Below are 10,547 nucleotides of genomic sequence, written 5' to 3'. Positions count from 1 at the left end.
CCAACCTGTGTGTGTGTTTGTAAAAGTGTATGTGTGTGAGTGAGAATGTGTGTGAGAGTATGAATGTCTCCGTATAAACATGAAATGACATGAAGAACAACTCTGCAGCATGAAAAGAATCACATCCCTCCTGTGGATGTATACACTACGTGTAAGGTTTGCTGTTATGGCTCCAGGATGTGTGTATGTGTTTTCAGATCACATAACATATCTATAAACAGTAAAAACACTGTATGTTATCACCTTTGTACAGCTGCTCATTCATAGCTCAATCAACTGTGGTTACAGTAATGTGAACACATGCTTACAATAGTTAACAATGCTTGATGACTGAAAGATATTTATATACATACATGATTTATTGTTTACATGAAGAGATTTTTTATTTTTTTTCAATGGAAAATCAAACTAATATATATATAGATATATATATATATCTATATATATAGATATAGTTTCATCAAAATGATACGTGTTCTATGCTTTCTGCTGCAACTTAGTGACTTAATTTTACAGTATCCATGAGTTTTACTTAAGGTTTGACATTCAGTTGACTATAAAAATAATAAGTCGAAATGTTTCTATAATGTAAATTTCAAAAACATTTTCCATGTCAAAAACGCCTGCAGACACACACACTCTCTAAGTCAATACATACACAAAAAACACAAGAAATCAATAGATAGGACAGACTTGGCTCTGAACAAAAGAAAAAAAATGTATTTAAAGACAATAAACTTCTTTAATATCAGTTTGAAATGTTACTATCATAAAAGTAAAAGCTATTATTCTCACTTTCCATTAGGATGTTGCGCCTCTACACTGCATTTGTTACATAAAGAGTGACTAATCGTAAAGCCTGGTCCTGGTTGAGCAGATAAAGTGCTGAAAGTCGTTTTATGTTGAAGTACTGGTATTGCTCCCATGATATTAAGTAGCCTATATGTAAGAAATACATACTCTATAAATCTGTTGCAGAACGATGTAAGTAGCTGTAGATTCTTGTTCTGTGTAGGTGTACAGTTGCTGTCGTGCTCACTCACCTGCTCTGGTGGTAACTTGAAAAATTCATCTGCACTGGAGTTAGAGCGTTTAACAGACTGTATAAATGTCAATGTTGCCATCTTCATCGGTAAACGAAGATAAAAGTTACAGCCCGTGTCAGGAGAAATCCTTCCTTCTGCAAGGAGACATGACTATCCCTGTTCAGCTGAAGCTCACAATATGATTGGTTGGAGCTGAGCGTGGGTGCTGCCCTTCAATATTGTATCTTTCCAAAGTCATGCTGAGTTTTCAGAGTAATTGGCCGGCTTTCTACTTTATTGAAATGGCTGGAGCTCAAACTGCTGGGCAATTTTCTCCTCTTTCTCACAGTCTTACATCCACCACTGTCTGTGTTTACTGTGGAACTACAACACTTTGGTTTAAATCACAAGATATGGCCAGGACAGACCTTCTCTGAGTGTCCCAGTAGTCATAGAAGAACTTAACAATGGATCTTCCCATCTGCCTCACTCTGTGCATACGTCTCAGACATCATTAGTGAATTATGCATCAGCACACTTGCAAATAGTATGCAAGTACATTTGAAGCAATTTAAATAAATGCCGTTATGTAAAGCTAATAGCAAGTGTTTACTTTGAGACTATAGTGAGTAATAAGCCCATTAGTGTTTTTTTTTTATTACCTCAGCTGCAGGTGTCCACAAGAATCATAGCACTGGAGTTTAATCTGAGCTGTAAACTGCCTCTGGAGGACATGGTTTTAACACTGCAGAATGTTCCCCCTCTGGCTTTTTCTGCATTAATGTGTGATGTAAAAATAATGTGTGTGTCTGTATGCACACAGGTGTGAGGGGGTGTGTGAGTTCGAAAATGAATATAAGAATGTGGCGTTCCTCTATATCGTGACTATCCTGTTTTTATTCCTCTGTCGTAGGTATACGTATGTATTGTGTGTGTGTGTGTGTGTGTGTGTGTGTGTATGCGCTCTTTGTATCTGCATGATAAATTGCCATCTTTAGCAGAAGGTCTTTCCCATATTTTACACTGCCATATTTAAATTATACTAAAATGTAAATGATCTCATTTCAAAGCAGCAGTGCACTATTATCATAATCATGGTGACAGTCTAATAAAATGCATCCCTGCAGAGATGCCACACGCCTCTTAGCCTGTATTCACAATGGAGGGCACATTGATATTACCCAATAATATGGAAATTCACCCTGAAACCCTCATAAGCGAATCTTCAAATTATGTGTCTTATTCCAACTCATGAAATCATCTCATATAAAAGTTTCCCTTTAAAAACTTTTTTTATTTCAGTTTAAACAGTTTATGACAATAATAATTTACATGAAGTTGCTACTTCACTTTATTTTGAATCTATTAAGCTTGTGTCACCTGCCTGGCTCTTTTGGAGCCTCTGGAATGGTTGTAAGATTGACAGGTTTGAGAATGAGTGTGCTCTAAGGGTGCACCCCAGGGTGCAGCTCTGCTGAATTATGAATGGAAGGGCAGAAGCTTTTACCTCCCTGTGTCACCATTCATCTGCAGAGGGCCCAGTCCTCTCCCCTTTGTCTCTCTTTGTTTGTAACATGAAATATATTAAATTAAATTAAAGTACAATATTATCATTTAGTCAACACACAAAGTTATTCAAGGTAAAAAAAGTTGTGAAAAATTATGAAAATTATTTTTTTAATTATGTGATCAGATAATTTGAAATATTCGATACAAATGTGAAAAAAAATCACCAAAACAGGCAATTAATAATCAAAAACGTTTAAATTTAAAAATGTTTTAATAATTCATTAAAATGAAATTGAACTGAAATCAAATAAATAAAAAGCCTTTAAAACAGATTTGTTAAAAAAAGATTATATCTTGTGGTGTTGGTTTTTTATTCAGCTGAAGTTCTTGTGAATAACTTGATTAGTTTCTACTCTGCAATCTCAATGTTTGTCAGTACTTCAGACTGAAGCGCAAATTGAAGAGTAAATTGCAAAATCATCAGTAAAAAAAAGAAAGAAAATCATACTTGTGTCGCTAGTTCTGCATGTTCCCACTGAACCTAAATTTTGAAATATAAATCTAGTGAGATAATAAAAACCTCACTTGTCCAGAAGAATCTCAGAAAACTGATTTAAAATCAGGCGTCTACACAAGGTTTTAATTAAGAAAACTGACAGGATACACGATAGCATTCTTGTGTCTATTTGCCTGGCTCGTTAAGTTGCTTTACTTTGATGCTGCCATATAGCGTCAACAATAATTTACCCATGTAGTTAAAGCCGAGCAGAGAGGAGAGCTACTTTTGGCCCGCTCCTGACATGCACTGTGGTTCTTCTGGTGCACCCACAAAGCGTTAACTAGAGCTGCTGTGATCAGCTCTGGCAGCCTTGTCGCAGTCATAAAGCAACACAACATCGATCCTCTCAGCCACTGCCATAATGTTCCCTGGAAACCTAAAACCAATGCGAGGCAGATTCCCAGTGTTTTCCTTGTGTTGGGACTTCAGCCTGCCAAACCTTTAGCGAGTCAGCTGGAGAGCCATCTGTATTTGGAGGCAGAATTTGGGGACTCTTGGCTTATCATCTTTCAGGGATACCACACTGTATTGCCTGTTAGGCTCCAAATAGGGTTCATTATGCCTCCTCATCAGGTCCACACTTTAGTACTCTTTCACCCAGCCACCCCAGCAGTCATTCAGTCCATCGCTGCACTTGTTTCCCTCATTTGGTAGATCAGCCTCTGTAACCTCATTAACCAGCTGTTCACTCCCTCAGCCATTCACTGTATCTGCTTCCCAGTTGCCTCACTATCCAGCTGTTTCACTTTTAATACATATCTGCCAACCTTCTGACAGCTAGTCTGTGCTGTCGACTAACTCACCATGTCCCAGAAACCATTCGTTTTCCTTCTGCCCCCCTATGAATTAGTTTCCAGTCTCCAGATGCCCTTCGCTGCTGCTCTGCCTAACCTTTCATCTGTTTTTGCTTCTTTGAACCTGTCTCTCCATCTGAGCCTGGATCTGTTTCTATTTTGTGGCAGGATTTTATAGCTGCTTTTTAGCCTGTGTCTTTTCAAGAGCTTGTCTTTTCTGTTTTCTCTGCCTCATCCTTCATCTACCCATCAAGCTAGAATCCAACCATTGTCAAGTGTCTGCTGTGGTTTACCTGTCAGTGACGTTTTTTTATCTGACAAAATCTGCTTCTAATCTGCTTCTTTTTCAGGGTTAGGGTTATACTGTAGGCTATATCTTCTTCAGTTACATATATTTTCTTTTCATGAATGGTCAGCATGCAGCCTTTTGGTTTTACTTCCAAACCCTGTACCTTTGCACCATCTCCTCAGACCTTGATCAGCCCATTTCATTCCCCATGTTATTTACAAATAAAGCTGCTTTTCAAGAAAGTTTCTTAGCACAAAAGAGATGATAAGAAAAAAACATGTGAGAAGGATTTATCACAAAATGATCAAATACAACATAGGCCCTTTAGTTAAAACCTCTCCTTAATGACTCACAATTTACAGTAGCTCTATTAGCATTTGTTTCCTCATCACTGTGCTCAGAAGGTCCACTTTACTACGGTCACTGAACCTCTGCCTGATACAACCTTAGGCAACAAAACTGGTTGTCCATCTGCTACCTGCCTCTTTCGATTAACTCATACAGGCTGACATCCAAGTTTCTGAATCTCTTGGCTGCTTCATCATTTATTTGGGTCAACCTTTTACTAAACTGTTCTCAGTTTCCTGCTCATTGGTGTCCGGTCTTCACCTGCTCAACTGAGTTTCCCACATTTAGCGGCTACTTACCTTCATTCCCACGAAGAAGAACTTCCTGCAAAGCCCCGGAGAACTGGTAGTGCAGGTATAGGGAGTTCCAAAGCCAGATAGACGCATGCATGAATTCCACAGCCGCTGATCTAAAGGTACACATACGCAAGTTCCAAAGACACAAATTAGCAATAGTCATGTAGCTCCAAAGCTGCTGCTTTAGATACTTTTCTGAGGGTGTTTTAGAGGATAGGCTAACCTAATTCATTAAAGGTAGCTAAATAGACATTATACAGAAACTAGCTAATGTAAGCACCTGTAAGCATCTTCCATTGAAGCGTGCACACATACTGTATTTGACCAAAATAGGGGCTCTCTCTCAGGCTCTCTGGGCCTTACCTTGCAGTTCAGTGATATACTGTAGTACCTAGATCCTCTTACAAAACTTTACCCCACTGAATATACAGAGGCTTATTTTCAGACAGGATCAAATAAATTGTCTCTGTAGCGTTGCTGTAGCTGAGAATTTGTCTTATAAATCTGGCATAGTGTTAACTATTTAGATTGCCTAGACAAGTTTGAGCCTGCTTGCTTTTTTCTCATTGCCCGGCGTGGCTCTTTCTTTTTTCTAACCATTTGACCGTCAGAAATAATCAAGATGCCCTTTGCTCTCAGGTGGGTTTAAAAGTCTTCATGAGGGTCCTTGTGCCCTTTATCACTGATGTGAACTCTGACCGCGTGAGCTTTGTGCTGAAAACCTGAATGAGATTGTCAGTGCTGATAAATGTTAAACATTCTTGGTGAGTTTTGCTGTTCAGTAGAGATAGAAATCACAAAATGAACATAGATTTCTGTTCAGATATTTACATTCACTGTCGCTGTTTTTAACCTCCTGAGCAAAGCAGTCAAAAACTTCAATGTATTTGACCTTTGCATGTTACTTACAGTAGCCTACCCTGTGCAGTTATTGAACTCCTCGTCCTCCTGGTTGTGAAACTTTTTTTTTTTGTTCAGTTTTGTACGAATGTTTTCCGCCTTATTTGTTCCATGTGAGCAAGCTTAAGTCAGTTGCAAAAACTCATTAAATGCTTTACACCCTACCACTGAAAGGCAGGTGTTGAAACCCCCCCCCCCCCCCCCCCCCCCCCAAAAGAAATTCCAACATAGCCCAAAAAAAGAGAGAAGACACAGAGCAAGTAAACAACTGTAAAGTTGTATTTCTTGTAATATCAGTCAAGTTTCAGTTTCAGTGCTGGACAGAGACACATACAGCACTCTGTTTGTCTAGAAGTTGTGTTTCTTACTGTACATTTTTCAATGACATAGTTTAGTTGTATCATCCAAAAACTAAAGAGTGTTTCTCTATTTAACTTATTTTTTCTCTCCCACACTTTGTATGTCTTTACTCATTCTTGTCCCTGAGAGAGGTTGGGGATAGTTTCCTTATGATTCCATATTTTGGTCCAGCCTGGTTGCGTTATTGCCCTTCTGGCCTTAACCAAAAGCAAATATTGTTTGATTGAGTTCTTATTGTATCTTAATGCTGTATTGTCAAAGTAATTGTTCCCCATTTCACCATTCAAACATCAAGTGCATCCTTCCTCCAATGACATATATTAACCCAAAAGAGAAGATGAGGCAAGAATAGTAGCAAGACAGAGAGGGGCAACGGAATGTGTGAGAGTGACAGGCAAGATGAATGTATTGACACACACAACGGTAGAGAGTGTGAGAGAGTCGCGCACACACCGCATAGAGAGAGCGAGGAGGGGAGGAGGAGGAGGAGGAGGGCGAGCTGATCCTCAGTCAGTGTGTGAGGGAACAGACGAGGTAGAGACCTGCTCACACACACACTCACTCACACACACAGACTCTCTCTCTTTCTCTCTCCCTCTCAAATACTCTCCCTCTCCTCCGCTCCCTCCCTCTCTCTCTCTCTCTCTCTCTCTCTCTCTTTTGCTCTTGCGCTCACAGCGAGAGGGGATATCGGAAAGGGAAGAATGAGGAAGAAGTCCGCCGTGCTGCGCGCCTCGTCCCAACAAATGCGGGTTTGCTGATGAAGCGCCACTCCGGTCATCTGATCACACAGGTCGTACAGGTCGCGCTGTATGGAAACTAGGAGTAGGCAACAACAGACCACAACAAATACAGATAAAAAACTGTCAGTGCATGGGAATCCGGACACCTCTCCCCTTCTTTTGTGCGTCTCGCTTGGTGGATACGCCGCCTGGGCTGGCGTATAAGAGCTCCCTGCGTCTCCATTTCCATTCCCCACTACTGGTTTACCTCTACTACTATTACTCCTCCTCGTCCACCCTGTACTGCTACTATTATTAGTAATTCTATAGTGCGGCTTTTACTACTGACTGTCTTCTCCGGATCCTGGACACTTTCTGGATAAAAAGGTATGTCATTCTGCAGTTTTCTGGTTTTCCTGCGCGGGATACAGATGTTAATGACAATTCATGGAAGGGGTCTTGCCTTTATTTCGCTGCATTGTCTGGGGAAATCAAGTTCTTGGTGGGACAGAGGTAGTATAAATAGGGTGCATGGGTGACAGCGTGCCTCATGGCGCCCCGATTGGAGACTCGAAAGCACCATGCGTCGTAAGGGTTTGGATGCGGTGTGGAGACGATATCACCTCGTCCACATGAACCACGCTTCCCACACTGCGCCGTGTCTCTCTTGTGACAAGGAGATTTATATAGAGTGGAGCGCTGGTTAGAGAACACTAGGTGCAGTGTAAGGTTTTTTTTCCACTTGTTTTCTGATTAAAATTATCCACCAGTTTGGTTTCCGGAGGCTGCTCCCTTTCGCCTCGGGGGCTGCTTTTTCCTTTTTATCCCCCCCTCCCTCCTCACTACCCTTCTACCCCACTCTCATCTCCCTTGGACCGCCTGCCTCGTTCATTTCTAGAGGAATAATTAAGGATGCAGAGCACGTTCAGATAACCACTCGCGCACCTTTTATAGGCTCTCAATGTGGAAGTTGGGCGACAAACATGCGCAGTCCAGTCTCTCTTTCTCCCTAGAGATGGTAATCCTTACATAGAATGAATGATCCAGCGCACTGAGATCCACGTTCGCGCAATTGTGCAAGTCTCCCATCCTTTGCGCCAAACAGCGCACTGCTGCTGGTGCTGATGGAGTGCTTGTGCACATCAGTGCAGAGCAGGTTGTGGAGGAAACAGAGTCCAGACCCCGCATGTTGAGTTTGAACAGGCAGGATTTCTTGTCTTAAACGTGAATTCCAAAGACAAAGACAGACCCACCGCCTGCTGTGATTTGAGAGTGTTTACTGTAAAAGAGAAATAAAGCGATGGCATACTGTATGTTCACACGTCAGTTAGCTGTTGCTGTAAATCTGACACACAATAGAAGATGCAGCTTTGTATTCTCCTGATGTGACACTACAAACGCACCAGTCTCATGAGAAGAGCTTGGCACATCAGGCAGGTATACCATCAAGGCTTTCCAGGCAATCTTTTCCAGCTGACTTCAGCTGAACTGTAGCTCATCCACTGTGGATGATGCTATGAAATATTTATTTATGACAATGAAAAAAATGAAACGCAGCCAAAGGTCTTTACTGCTTTATTTACCTTCCACTACTGCAGCTGGTTATTGATGAAATATAAGATCAGTTTATGATGCAGTGGGAAGGCTTAAGGCTTCAAGGAGTTTTTGGTTGGATCAGCCTATAAGCGATGTGTTTATAAAAACTGACCAATTGCCATATTTCACAATACTGTCCAGCTGGCTCTTGGTGGGTCAGTAGTGACAAAGCTTGTAGTTAACATGGTTTAGAAGATACCCCCCCATGCAATTGTATTTTGGTTATTTATTTATTTATATTTAAATTTCTGATTTGAATGACTCCACATTCATTTTCGAATGTAAGAAAAAGTAATAGCCCCGATATGAAGAAAGAAGGTATCACCCCTGAAAACTTTGGATTTAACATGGCCAAAGATATCTGTTTTCATGATTTAAAAAAAAAATAAGGAAAGGAAGAAAGGAAGAGCTTGTGACATTGCTGCTGAAGAGTTTCTGTTTCAGTTAAAACCATATCACTGAAATGCTTGCATTTTTTAAGTCAGTTTTGCCTGATTTATTTAATATTCTATGTCAGGCCTAAGTATGCTGTAGTGAGTTTCGGATCGTATTTGTAGATATGGTTTATTTTATTGTTCCCTCCCTCATGTTATCCAAAAGCTGATAAGCCTATAGGAAGCCAGCCGTGTCAAACCTTGATGAGGAATCCGAAATCTATATGCAAATCGATGGGTTATCTGAAAATCCTCTTTGGTTAATTGTAGTTTTGCTTATCAGTTAAAATGTGTTGTCAATTGTAAATCCTTTGACTACAACACAACATGTCAGCTGTTGTCAGGTTGATTACAGAGGAATAAAAAGTGAAATAATAACAACAGTACCACAAAACTGATTGACTCGTCTGTGCTCCACCTGTTTCTAAGGTGCATGTGGAGAACAGCTGCTCACAGGCCCAGAAATTACACCGTAGCATCAACCATTGTTTGTATGGATGTGAACACAATGCTGTGTAATCGACACATATGTCAGGCGCGCAGGTATTACTTATTTCACAGGAGTGAATATAAATCATGTTCATTTAAATCTTATTACAGTAAAAGCTTTGTTAACAAATTGGTGACTGGAAAGATTGGCAGTTGTTATTGGCCAGTTCACTGCTTTTGGTGATCAGTGCAATGGAGAAAGATTTTGTTGCCAAATAGTTTGACACTAATCCCACAACACAGAAGAGACCTGTTCTACCAGTTTCAAAAAGGCTAATCTTCATTAGCCTTTTTGGTTATACATGACGAACAGAGCTAGTGGTAACTTTACCTCCATGATAAGATAGGAGCCTTGTTTACACCAAATAATGGGCTCAACCGGACAACAGCAGAAGTAGAGTCATGCTTGGAATGAGATGGTTGCTTCCAGTTGCAAAAAAAATGTGTATGTTGTATTCTTGCAGCACATATGTAAGATTGTAGGCACAACCCCCCACATCCAGGCTGAGTAATTAAATATGAATGAACTTTAACAAGGATTTAAACAACATCGCATGTGTAGCAGAGAAGAGTGTAGCATAGTATAGCATAGTACTATAAGAGGCATGCCGAAAACCTTTTCAGGTCAAATCAGTTCACTTGACAAAGCTTACATGTTTGCGTGAGAGCATTACAATCTTTTCGCTACTCTTTCTTAGAACTGCTGCTTTGGATAAGGACCAACTATAATGGTTGTTGTTTGCTGATTCAAGATGAAAGCTGTTAAAGCAAGCATTGACATGTAATGCTTTTACAATATGTTAAAGATGCTTGCAACGAGTTTACCATCGAAGACCATAAGAGACAGCACAATGTTAGCATTCTTTCAGGTTTCTGTTCACCCAAAAATTTTTAGATATTTCATTCTCCTGGATCTGATTTGGCCTCCACCAACTCCTCGAAAAATCCTCCTCCTCAGCTGCTAAAGCTCCACTTCGTTCACCAGCTAGATGCTAACCTTTTAGCAAAGTTGCCAGACCGTTTCAACAATCTTTCAATAAACACTTTGTAGAGATATAACTTACAAAGCAGTAAGTGAGTTTGTCTCTATTTCACATTTAACATGACACATAATATTTTTTAACTAATAAAATGCGGGAAAAATTAATGCAGCAATTATCTGTGCAAGTGACTTTCCGTGTTCCAACCTGCACACTTGTTCAATTAATAATAATAATACATTTTAT

General features: G+C 40.1%; 1 protein-coding gene across 2 annotated transcripts in view; it reads left to right on the top strand.

Moving 5' to 3' along the window:
* The first annotated feature begins 6,620 nt into the window (after nt 1-6,620).
* The window catches only part of slc8a1b (solute carrier family 8 member 1b), a 139,058-nt gene continuing 135,131 nt past the window's right edge, over nt 6,621-10,547 (top strand). For both annotated transcript variants that reach the window (XM_065959749.1, XM_065959750.1), the window contains exon 1: nt 6,621-7,189. The gene's annotated coding sequence lies outside the window, so the exon portion shown is untranslated. The remainder of the gene's footprint in view (nt 7,190-10,547) is intronic.

Source organism: Labrus bergylta, chromosome 10 (assembly GCF_963930695.1).
Source record: "Labrus bergylta chromosome 10, fLabBer1.1, whole genome shotgun sequence".
NCBI classification, from domain to species: Eukaryota; Metazoa; Chordata; class Actinopteri; order Labriformes; family Labridae; genus Labrus; species Labrus bergylta.
Note: the sequence above shows the minus strand (reverse complement) of the source record. Positions and strands in the feature narration are given on the sequence as shown.